At 39.2% G+C, this 12,244-nt stretch overlaps 1 non-coding gene across 1 annotated transcript; it reads right to left on the bottom strand.

Annotated features, from left to right (window-relative positions):
* Positions 1-1,179: 1,179 nt before the first annotated feature.
* On the bottom strand, positions 1,180-1,288 carry LOC147347628 (U6 spliceosomal RNA). The gene has a single exon (XR_015153304.1). It is a non-coding gene; the product is annotated as a U6 spliceosomal RNA (small nuclear RNA).
* Between the last annotated feature and the right edge of the window lie 10,956 nt (positions 1,289-12,244).

Raw genomic sequence — 12,244 nt, 5'->3', positions numbered from 1 at the left:
TCTTTTTCAAAATTGAAACACCTAGTATGGAAAAATGAGTAGGGAACCTCAACAATACATGCATAGAAAGTCATTTAAAACTGGGAGCATTACTGGATTACATTTTTGGGGAATGTATTATTACTAATACTATTGCAATTATATTGCCTTTAATTCTCTGCTATACTAGTGGATATTGAGTTAAAAGAGTAATAACAACATACAGTACATAGTGCTCAGGGTACAGTAGATTGAGAAAGACAAAGCTTATGAGGCTGGAAGGGAAATCACAGAAAATTAGCAACGGTATCAAAACGAAGCACAGTATTGCCTAGAAAGAAAACAGAGTTCTCTAATTGTTCGGAGACAACACGGACAAGCAAGATGTGAGCCAACCAGCTTAAACTGTGTACCAGAAACCGCACCAGAAGGAAAGTGAAGTTCATAAAAATATGCTGATGCTAAATGCCAAAATCCAGACAGTAAGAGAATAGGGTAGTGTTTATGTAGATGCTGAAAACTACTCAGAGAGGTAGACATGGAAGCAAATACACTAATGAGCATCAGAAAGATCAAAGCACAAAAGGGTCTGAAAAATAAATCATCAAGGGACTTGGTAGTGTGATCAAAAGAATAAGAGAATGAAATTAGAAAACCAAAATATAAAGACTTGTGCACATGATAGACCAGAGAATGATCAGCAGAGAAAATTTCGGCCTTAGTGACCAGCGAACAGAAGCCTCCAGCATCAGGAACAAAATCCCTGGGCAGGACTCACGACTGTGCGCTTCTGGGAACAGCCTCAGTTTCAAAGTTTGGTCACCATACAACCTAAAAGCGAACGCAGACTAGGATTATAGCTTGCTATGACACTGAATCACAGACAGTAGTGTTTGTTAGTTTACTTTTCTCATTCAACTGTAAAGTTAATGAATCACTATTCAATGATAATTGACATCATCAGTTTCCAGTCAGATCCTCTTTAATCATACAGTGGATATCTGAACCTGTTATATGATCCCCAATAACAGTTTTTAGAATTGAATTTCTTGATGTTTAAGTGAAGGGGAATTGCTTTACAATACTGTACTGTTTTCAGCCAAAACATCAGCATGAATCAGCCATAGGGATACCTATGTCCCCCGCTCTTGAACCTCCTTGCCACCTTCCTTCCCATCCCACCCCTTGAAGCTGTTACAGAAAAATATGGAAGGCTTCACAAATTTGTGTTTCATCCTTGGGCAGGGGCCATGCTAATCTTCTCAGTATTATTCCAATTTTTCATTATATGTGCTACCAAAGCAAACACACAAATAACAATTGGGGGAATGTCATGGAAACATGTATAATATCATATAGGAAATGAATCGCCAGTCCAGGTTCAATAAGGACCCTTGGGGCTGGTGCACTGGGATGACCTGGAGGGATGGTACGGGGAGGGAGGTGGGTGGGGGGTTCAGGATGGGGAACACATGATCGCCCGTGGCAGATTCATGTTGATGTGTGGTAGAACCAATATAATATTGTACAGTAATTAGCCTCCAATTAAAATAAATAAATTTAAATTAAAAAATAAAAAAATATATATTTGAGATAAAATATTAAAAAAAACAATTTAACAGAAGGAAAAATCATATAGTTAGTCATCTACCAATAGATGATCAATTACATTAGGAATTAGGGTATTCTGCTATATTTACCACCTCTTATAAAATTGAATTTTATAAGGTCCAAAGTTTCATGAAGGAATTAAGCATATATTTATGCATAGCACATGAATACATGCAGAGAAATATATGCACACAAATATGTTTATGTTATATAAGCGATTATCCTCCTTGCCTGTCGCAATAAGCTCTTTAGTTGATAAGAGCGATAGTCCCAAATTTCTCCAACTTATATGTCTCCTTTTTGAGAACCACTTCTTTTATTTTCATCCCCTAATTTTAAATATTCATTTTATTCTTAGATACCATGCCATTTAAACTAAGAGCAGAGAAAACCTACTAAATGCTGATATCTTATCCTTCATTAAATTATCACTCTTCTGGTAATTTGGAAAAAGAATCATATTCAGATCTCATTCAGGAGGATAAAATCTCTATTTTATCAGTTCTCTTGTCCAAATTCAATTTTTGCTCACTTCAGTCTTAAATTCTGCTTACTTACAAAGGACACACAGGAAAAGTAATATTAAAATCATGCTTGCAAGAGTCTATGATTTTATGCTTCTGTTGGCCAAAGGTAGGGCCAGGAATAATTTCTGAAATATTACAATACATCATGGAAGCATGAAGGTCTAGTTCTACTGTCAAAGAGATGTTTGAAGATGGTTCAAAAACTAAGCCTCATGTGTTGTCAGGATGTACTCCCGACCAGGCAGGTAAATTTTGTCCTTAAAAAGTCAAAGTCAAGAAGAGGCAGGCCTTGTTTGCAGAGCCGATGATGTTGTCTTGGGTGCTGACCAGGTAATATTCTTGTATTACCATTTGGAGATTTATTTGCTATTTTCTTGAAGAAACAAACATAATGAGAAGAATAAACATGGATAAGAGTAGAGGAGCTGCCAAGGTGCCTAGAAGAAGGGCTAGCCAGGAGAACCAGGCCCTCACATTGATAATCGCCAAAGACTGTAACAGTGAGTGTTTTATAGACAGAGCAGAACAAGTGCATATAAAAACAATGTTCCAGGGTCACTGCTGTTTTGCAGTCAAAGACAAAATACTTTTCTCTTTAAGCAGAGTCATCATAGCTCCTGATGTAATCCTGGTTACACACATGCAGACTGAGGGCCACAGGCATGTGTGATGTGACATCAGGAAGTGAACAGATGAGTGTACTGGTGCCCAGTCACCTCCATCTGCTTCTAATGGGACCTGGGGAAAGTTACTTGTCCTCTCCAAGTCATCACATCTTCGTTAACATAACTTGATGATCATAGTGAAGATTAAGGCTATCTCACAGGGTTCCTGTGAAACACAAATTTTAAGATGTTTTAAAGCTTTTGTGAAAGTATCAAAGACATGCATGGGGTTACTAAAGTGAGTGAGCAGATCCAAGGTACAGTATCTTTTTCTCTTAGTATTCTCTCTGTACTCAATAGTGGTGATCAGTCAGTCACGTGTTTACTCTTACCCCAGTGTGATGGTAAACCACACAGATCGACTGGACTTTTCTTGTCATTTCAGTGTCTAAAATTCAAGCATTAGTCGATGTAGAGTAAAAACATTGCAAACTCCTAGAGGACCTTGCTGCTCAGAGTCTGCAGAGTCCCAACATTAAACTGTCTTAAAAGAATGGCCTAAACACTCTGGCTCAGAATTAAGTTCCAAATGTTTGCAGAGCACTGAAGTATTTCTTGCAGCAATTCAAAAATATAGGGAGTAACCTACTTCTCCAACTCTCTGTCTGTGCAAATATCATCATCCATCTAAATTTACACTGAAAGTGCTCCTTCTTCTCCACCCCAGCTTCTACAGCACAAACTCCTGCTCAGAGCAACAGGGAAAGAAAAGGCTTCCCTCCACAGGATGGATTTGATAACCTCAGCTGACTAAATCATCTCAGAATGGCTCATGTTTTTATTTAAACAGGGTCCTGCCTGCTGCTGCTGCTGCTCATGTCTAATCTGCTCCTATGCCAAGGCAACTCATGCCCGTCCTGCAGTCCTGACGTGTTTGTCTCCTTACGGAAATCCCTTACAGACTTGTTTATCAATGCCGCCAGCCTCTCCCATGACTTCCATAACCTTTCCACAATAATGTTCCATAAGTTTGTAAGTACTATCGTGGTGGTGGTTTAGTTGCTTAATCGTGTCCTACTCTTGTGACCCTGTGGACTGTAGTCACCAGGCTCCCAGAAGGAAACCTCGCCGAAGTGATGGGACTATACTATCCTTTAAACAAGAAGGCTGCAGTAACACCCTCTCTAGGTCAAAAAAGCTTTCAGTTCATAAGATGTTGAAATCGAAGAAAGGATCAGTTTTGTGAAATCTCAAATAAAAGAAGTGCAATAACTTTTTCAATTTCCTTTCATTCATTTTCTTTTTAAAATTTCCATATAAATTATTTTGTATTTGTCAGCTAGGAATGCCATAAAATAATACAATAGACTCAGTGGAATAAACAGAAAATTCTTTCCTCACAGTTCTGGGGGCTAGAAGTCCCAGATCAGGGTGCCAGCAAGGTGAGGTTCTGGTAAGAACTCTTTCTTCCCAGGCTGGTTTCTCCATGAGTCCTCACAAAGGTGGCGCATGTGGAAGAGAGATAGAGGAAAAGACACAGAGACACAGAAACATAGAGAAAATTCTCTGGTGTTTCGCTTCATGAAGACACTAAACCTATTGGATGAGTGTTCCATCTTAAGAGCTCAGTTAACGTTAACGGGCTTCACTGGTGGCTCAGATGGTAAAGAATCTGCCCACAATGTGAGAGACTTGGGTTCTATCCCTGGGTCTGGAAGATTCCCTGGAGAAGGGAATGGCAAGCCACTCCAGTATTCTTGCCTAAGAAATCCCATGGACAGAGGGATCTGGTGGGCTATAGACCATGGGATACCCAAAAGTCAGAACCCTTTTCAAAACACAGCACTTTGGCAGTTAGGGCTCTAACAACAACAACCCACTTCAGTAATCTTGTCTGGAAAATCCCATGGATGGAGGAGCCTGGTAGGCTGCAGTCCATGAGGTCGCTAAGAGTCGGACACGACTGAGCGACTTCACTTTCACTTTTCACTTTCATGCATTGGAGAAGGAAATGGCAACCCACTCCAGTGTTCTTGCCTGGAGAATTCTAGGGACGGGGGAGCCTGGTGGGCTGGCATCTATGGGGTCCCACAGAGACGGACACAACTGAAGCGACTTAGCAGCAGCAGCAGCTCTGCAGTGAACTGGGTGGATGGAACATGTTAAATAAAGCTGAATCCCGGTCACAGAAATGAATACTTTGTAGTTTTTTTAATGCTACAAATTATTGTTCTAAGATTTGTAGGGAATAGGTTTTGAGCTACAATAGAAGGGGTGTTTACAATTGGAAACAATTATACTCTTTCTGAGGAAGTTATTTGAAAGTTGTGTGTTAATTCTTTTAGGTCAATCAAGGAGCACACAGTGGAAGAGACAGCTAATAAAAGGCGGTGGAGGGAGGAGGGAGGAGGGTTCAGGATGGGGAACACATGTATGCCTGTGGCGGATTCATTTTGATATTTGGCAAAACTAATACAATTATGTAAAGTTTAAAAATAAAATAAAATTTAAAAAAAAAATAAAAAAAATAAAGGTTTCTATTAAATTCACATAGTTCTTTTTACTCACTAGGTTTTCTTTTATCCTCCATTTTGACTGTCCTTTTTTTTCCAACTCTTCCAAGTAAACAAAAGATTAAATTGTTAAATATAGGTGCATGCATGCACTCTAAGTCACTTCAGTTGTGTCCAACTCTTGGCAACCCTACTGACTAGCCGAACAGGCTCCTCTGTCCATAGGATTGGCCAGGCAAGAATACTGGAGTATGCTGATGTACACTGTTGCAAGGGATGCTCCTCACCTAGGGATCAAACCTGAGTCTTGTTATATCTCCTGCATTGGCAGGAATGTTCTTTACCATTAGTGTCCCCTGGGAAGCACCAAATATTGGTACATATGTGCTATATTTGGTTCAAATAGTAAAAATAATGATAATAATAAAAAAACAGAGAAGGGAAAAGGTTAAACTTAGAAAAGTTATATGTAAAATCATTTTTATAGAGACAATGTATAGAAAAGTAGGAAAAGAATGACTTTCAAATTTTGTGATGCCCCCCCCATTAAAAAAAATACACGTCTATCAAACATGTTAGTGTTCTGGTAATGGGTTCATCTACTCAATGCCCAACAACCCTAACTAATTGCCTGATCACTTTCAGGATGAAAAATATGCCCAGGGCAAACAGTACTATATCAATGCCACCAAGAGCTGCCACACCAATTCCTTCCATACTCCCGAAGAAAGAGATAAAGCCCAGCAGACGAACGTGAGTCTTTCACCTGGGTTTTTCACCGGGTCAAACGAGACAGCATGTAGGTTACCAGACTTCAGATTATTAGAGGTTATGGTAACTGTACATGCAGAAAAAGGTGGAGGAACTGTAAGCAGTTGAAGACAATTATATTATGCACTTCATGAAGCATGAGGGAAATCAAGGAATGACTAAAGATCTGTAGTAGCAAGATAAATAACAGATCTATAAATTGTCTATGCAGACAACTTTAGTTCAACCAATGCATTAGACACAGGATCGCAGCTATTATTCTGTATGAAAATGGGAAATGAATGGGAACTTCCATGGGTAAAATATAAGATTGCAAAATTATGAATATGTAAGAAATACACCCATTTTGAGTACTCCCTGTTAGTAGTGACTCCTACTTGGGAGTCCTATACTGCACTATCTGAGGCCTCGCATCTGCCTTTCAAGGCTCTCCTGATTCTGCTTCTACTTCTCTGATACCTTCATTCTTCATTCTCAATGACTCCTCCGTCGCCTTTTATTCTTAATTTGTAAGTCTCCCCTACAAGTCCTATAAACATTGCCTTGCTTCTCATGGCCGCAACACTTGCCTCTGTTCTGAGGACAACACAGTTTACATATCAAGCCTCAATCCTTTATGGCAGCTCCAAATTTTCACTGTTATAATCTCTCCTTTCTTATTTCCTGCATTATCCTTCTTCCTAACATTATTTAAAATGTTTCCACATGCATCCTACCTTAAAATTCTATCTTCTCTCTCTACAACCTTCTTAACGATACCAGCATTCTTTTGCCCTGTTAAGCTCATTAATAATGAGGGTGAACAAGGAAAAAGGACAAAGAGGGAGAAGAGGAGGGATTTTCAATAAGCTTAAATTTAAAGTTTATTGAGAGTTACTACACGGCCTTACATTTTACTCAGCACTTTATGTGCATTACTATATTTAATCCTATTCAGTTCTCTGTTCTTTACCAGTAAAACAGTTCATGGCTATAAAGAAATCAAGCATATTAACTAGAGATCTTCAGCCCCCGGTATTTTCAGGCTCAATTCTGCTAGTAGTAGTGAACTAGGGGGGGCCCTCCACTGTGAATCCCACTGATGCTGTTACTAAAGACAACGCTGTGCCATTTTTTGCCCGGACACTTGTCAACAAAACAGACTCTTCTGATGTCAGCAGGGGGCTGGTGTGGGATCAGCTGAGGAGAGAAGCCTGTTTAGGAATGTCATGTCTTTTCATTGTCTCTTTGATGTACTATCATAAAACAATTACCAATCAAAAATCAATACAAGTGACTCATCTGATTCATTAATACGAATGAATCACTGGGTGACAATGATGTGGGCACAGGTGGAATCCCTCTTTCCTGGGTCAGGCACTGCAGCACATACTGACTTGCGTAAATACTTAGATTCTCTCACGGAAATATACAAACACAAAAGAACTCACTGAATGGTGGTAGAATTTCAGAGGAAAAAAGAAAATTCTTTATGTTATAAATTAGAACACACCAGAAGAATCAGTTCCTAAATTAAGCTAGATTTTTAATATTTCAGCAAAGTGTGAACTAACAGCTTACATTTTATCCTTTTGCAACTTTTAATACCTTCAAAAATCTCTGCAGCACATAGGAATAACCAAAAGTTTTTTTAGGTCAGCTGCTCTGAGCAAAGATCACATGTTACCAAATCCACTGCATTAGCATTATTTTAATGAGACCTTTTCTTATGGTTGCTTAGAATGAAGACCTTAGTAAGTGGACACTCATGTTACTGTACTCCTGGAATAATCCTCTGTACCATCTAGTCACGGAGCTGCAGAGTATGAAAGAAGTGTCAGAGGCTTTCCTATCAAGCGCCATAAAGATTGAGAACATGTCAGACAAACTTCAGTCATTCATAGAGAGTCAATTCAGCAAGGTGAGCGTCCTGTAGAGGGCTTTCTTGTTTTCTTCATGAATGAAAGAGGTGACCTCTGTAATGCGTAAGGAGTTTGGAAATATCTCATTTTGTAAGAAAAAGGTTCATCACTACTTTATGTTAGACTACTACTACATAAAGCAGGAGCCTAGTCATTCATAATGATAGATTCTACTGTAAAGGAATCAGAATTTCACTGCAATTTTTGACATGTGCAGCCTTCCCTGCATTGCACATAATTCCACCAAAAGCTTGCCTCTTCCTGGGCACTGGTGATTGAAATATTTTCAAAAGTAATAGTACTAGAGAAAAGAATTTCCAAGATTAACATTTTTCTTCAAAGTATCCCAGCACATCTGCTATTGAAGTTCCACTTGACTTCTTTCTCTGTTCTCCTCAAATCAACGGATAAGAGAGGGAAGGAAGAAAAGAGAAAGTTAAAACTAAACTTGAGTTCCATTTATACTTTTTAGATTTCTAATTGTTTTCTTATAGGCTGGCTCCAAAATTGGTATCTAGAGAGTTTTATATTCATATGTCTTCCCCAAATCTTTATTTGATAATTAGAAGAAAAAAAGAGAAGCGTATATTAATAAAATGCACAAGAAGTCATTATCATTTGGGTATTCAGATTATTGTTCCAGTCTTGAAGATGATCCACGAGGCTCCCAGTAGCTGGTCAGGACTCCCATCCCTGACGTCCAGCGATGAAGACAGGCGTCTTTCTGAATTTTATAACCTGTTCTACTGCCTGAGCAGGGATTCACGTAAAGTTGACACGTACATCAAGATCCTGACGTGCCGAACCCGCAAAACGTGCTAAATCCACATCCATCCCATCCAGCTCTGAGATGGTCATAACGATCTATCCCACAGCAAGCTACTTTGAAATTTAGAGCTTTTTAATGCATGCTCTGTAATGGGTCTCCTCTTAAAAAAATAAACACAGACACTTTAGAGATGTGAAAATCTAAAAGGGCAATTTGTTAACATTTCTTATCTCCATTTAAGAGTAAATCAAAAGAAAATCCACCCCTACAATAGAGAGAATGAAGCGCCTACTAAAATTAGTCACAAATAGCAGAAGCTGGCATTACAAAGAAGACCATTAAGAGATAATGTAAGAATCACAGCCAATTATTCTGGGTCAAATTATTAGAATCAAAGAATTAGACAATTGTTCATGGTTCTGGTCATGCTACCAAGAAGACTGAATTCTCAGGATTCTTTATGAAAGCCAGCCACGACTTTCAGCCAAATATCACAGTGTTACACCAGACAAGACAAGTGCTTTGCACTTTTGTGTAAATAGCATGAGGTTTACTAAACTGTGTAAAGATTGTTAGGATGCTGTCTTAGTCCTTCTGGGATGTTGTCTTAGTCCTTCTGGGATGTTATAACAAAATATCACAGGCTTAAAAACAATGGTAATGGATTTCCACAGTGGGGTCATGCAGGGTCCATTCTGGTCACACACTTCCTACTGTATCCTCACACGGGAGAGGGCTTGGGAACTCTGAGTGTCTCTTATATATAAAAGCACTCATCTCATTGAAGAGGCTCCATCCTTACAACTCCATCACCTCACAAAGACTGCACCTAGGGTTACCATAACCATGGGAATCAGGATTTCAAATTTCTAGGGGACACAAAGGCTGAGACCATAGCAGATAGAAAGGTGAACTGGCTCATCCTCCTCCAGTGGCTGTCCTCACCCACACTCCATTGCATCCTCATTTCCTGCATCACCTTGCAGCCATTCCATACATTCTATCACTCTGGGTTTCACAAGTCCATGTCAGTCAAGTGTCAGCTCCATCTCATATTCAGCCTATTCAATGTCTCCTTCTCCCCTGCTGAGGTCCAGGGAACCTACCAGGAAGTGCAGATGTGTCCATTTCTGCAACCTTCCTTCTCTCTCCCTCTCTGGATTTTCATTTTTTGGATCATGTTGGAGCAGGGGAGATGGTAACGAGAAGGGAAAGTTCTGACATCATTGACTTACATGGTAGTGTTCTAGCATTTTCTTGGTCCAGATGGACTGAACTGAAATTCCTCCTGACTAACAAGTATTTCCCTTGTGGGGTATCCATGTGATTTTCTAGGACATTCACAAGTTGGGGATCCCCAACTTCATAGTTTCCTTTTTAATCAGGGGAAATATTCTGGAACCACAGCTCCCCACTTGCAGTATTCTCCACAGCCTCTCTGTTTGCCTCACTCTGCAAGCACCATCTGGAGAAAATTAAGCAGCCCACAGTCAGCTGCCTACTAACTGACCCACAGGAACCCCATGTATCATAAACACTCTGATCAATTGAATGGCAGAAATACTGGTGTGCATCTGTCCCCCGCCTGGGGATTCTGGACAATTGTCCAACTGGTCACGTAGACACTGAGTAGATCAGAAAGCTGGATTCAAAAACACATTTATCTGAGAAGTGAGATGCCATTCTCTCTTCCTTTTAGATTACCTATCCTTGTCATTAATTATTTGGCCTTACAAACATGCCCTAGTAGGTCCCTGAGTTATAAAATCCTCCAAATAGACTGAGTCTCTACTGAGACTGGAGCAATGTGACTGGATTAGGGATGCTCAGCTTGTTCAACAGCCTCCAAACAACCTGGGAAGAGGGCCGATCTCTGACTGTCTCTCCTAAGAATTCAGTGATGTACCTGGGCTGGTTTTACAGCATCTTTAGGGCTTTAGCAGTAATTCCTGATAAAGAAAATGGGAAATCAAAAGGTAGAAGGGAAAGGGGGATGAATAAGAGGGAAGGAAGAGAAAGACAGAGGAAGGAAAAACAGCAAAGGGAAAGTGAGTCTAGGACTTGGGTAGTGAAGGATGAAATGCTGTTAGAACACTTTATTTTTAAGGACCCAAATATATATGCTTTTCTTAATATCCTAAGAGCAAATATCTCATATTCCCTTTCCATGAAAAAACCCTGTAAGCACTTTCTAAGTCATTTACTGCCCAAAACATCTAATTCTATTTTGTTACTTGCTTAACTTTCTTTCATGCAGATATTTCCAGCAGAGAGGATGGCATTTATTGGAGGGAAATTTTGTCAATAAGGGGGCAATGCAATTGGAGGAAACATACACACACCAATAGACGACACACATCTTCATGTATTTGTCTCTTATAAAATTTATTTCAAGCATATATTTAGGACTTTAGATCAACAACAGAGGTGGTGACATTGAGAGCGCTCTCCTTGCTTGACTGTGACATAAAAAGTGAATACTACAAATTTCAGAAAATATTGAACAGAGCCATAGGTATACTATAGAGTCAGTCAGAAATAGCCAAAGTGGGGATATTTGGACAGCATTTAACAATCACTCCCTTGCCATCCAGAAAGTGTTGATTTTCCCCTCTTTTACAGATTTCCATGTAAGATTACTTTTGCAGAAATGGCCCTATTATATCAAGAATAGTAACAGTGGTTACTGAAAGGAAACAAACAAATGAAGAACCTTTGAAGTTCACTGACCTTATAGATTAGTAAATCACATGTCATGAATACAATGAGGACTTAAACTGAGGTTTAAAAAAATCTCTATCTTCCCAAAGCAGGCCCTCAATTTGTGGAAAAGGAGAGGGTGATATAAACACACAAACTGCTATATTGCATGGTAGCATGAAGAAGAATAAGATGTGATGCCACCACGGAGCTACAGTGGATTGAAGTAAAGCTAGGAGCCATCTGAGTGTGTTACAGGAGTGATGCAAATGGGATGGCTTTATGATGGAGTTTTGAAAAGTTGATGGGATATTGATCACGGCAAAGGCACTGAGGGGCAGTGGGATGGCACATCGCTCGCTGGGTAACTTTAGAACAGTGATGGATATGGTGGGGAAAATTATAGTGTCTCTCTCATCAATTCTTATGAAGATTTAATGAATCAATGTATAAAGTTCTTTGAACAGGTAATACATACAAAGAACAGAAGAAAAAAAATAGAAAAACAGTATATCTGTCAATTCATTTAGGATCATCTTAGGAAGTAACGATCTCTGACATCCTAGATCAAGGAAACTGAGATATTAATACATATAGCATTATAAGGTATCAGTGAATAATCAAGTCTGACCAAAACACAAGAAATGTTCATTTCTTACCATTCATGTTGTATCTCTCATGATTATGCTCCCATGATATACTGTATATATTATTGTAGGGTTAGAATGGAGAAATACTTGCATGGATTTTTATGCATTAGGGAGAATCATATATTGCAAAATGGAGAGTTTGTCTTTATTCTTCAATGCAACAAGAAACCAAGAATATTCAGTCCAAGAGAGCAGAATGTCCAGAATTAGAAAAGAGA

The sequence above is a fragment of the Bos grunniens genome, chromosome 23 (genome assembly GCF_055505025.1).
Source record: "Bos grunniens cultivar Pamir isolate PY7600 chromosome 23, Bosgru_T2T1.0, whole genome shotgun sequence".
In the NCBI taxonomy this organism is placed as follows: domain Eukaryota; kingdom Metazoa; phylum Chordata; class Mammalia; order Artiodactyla; family Bovidae; genus Bos; species Bos grunniens.
This window is presented reverse-complemented; position numbering and strand designations above follow the sequence as displayed.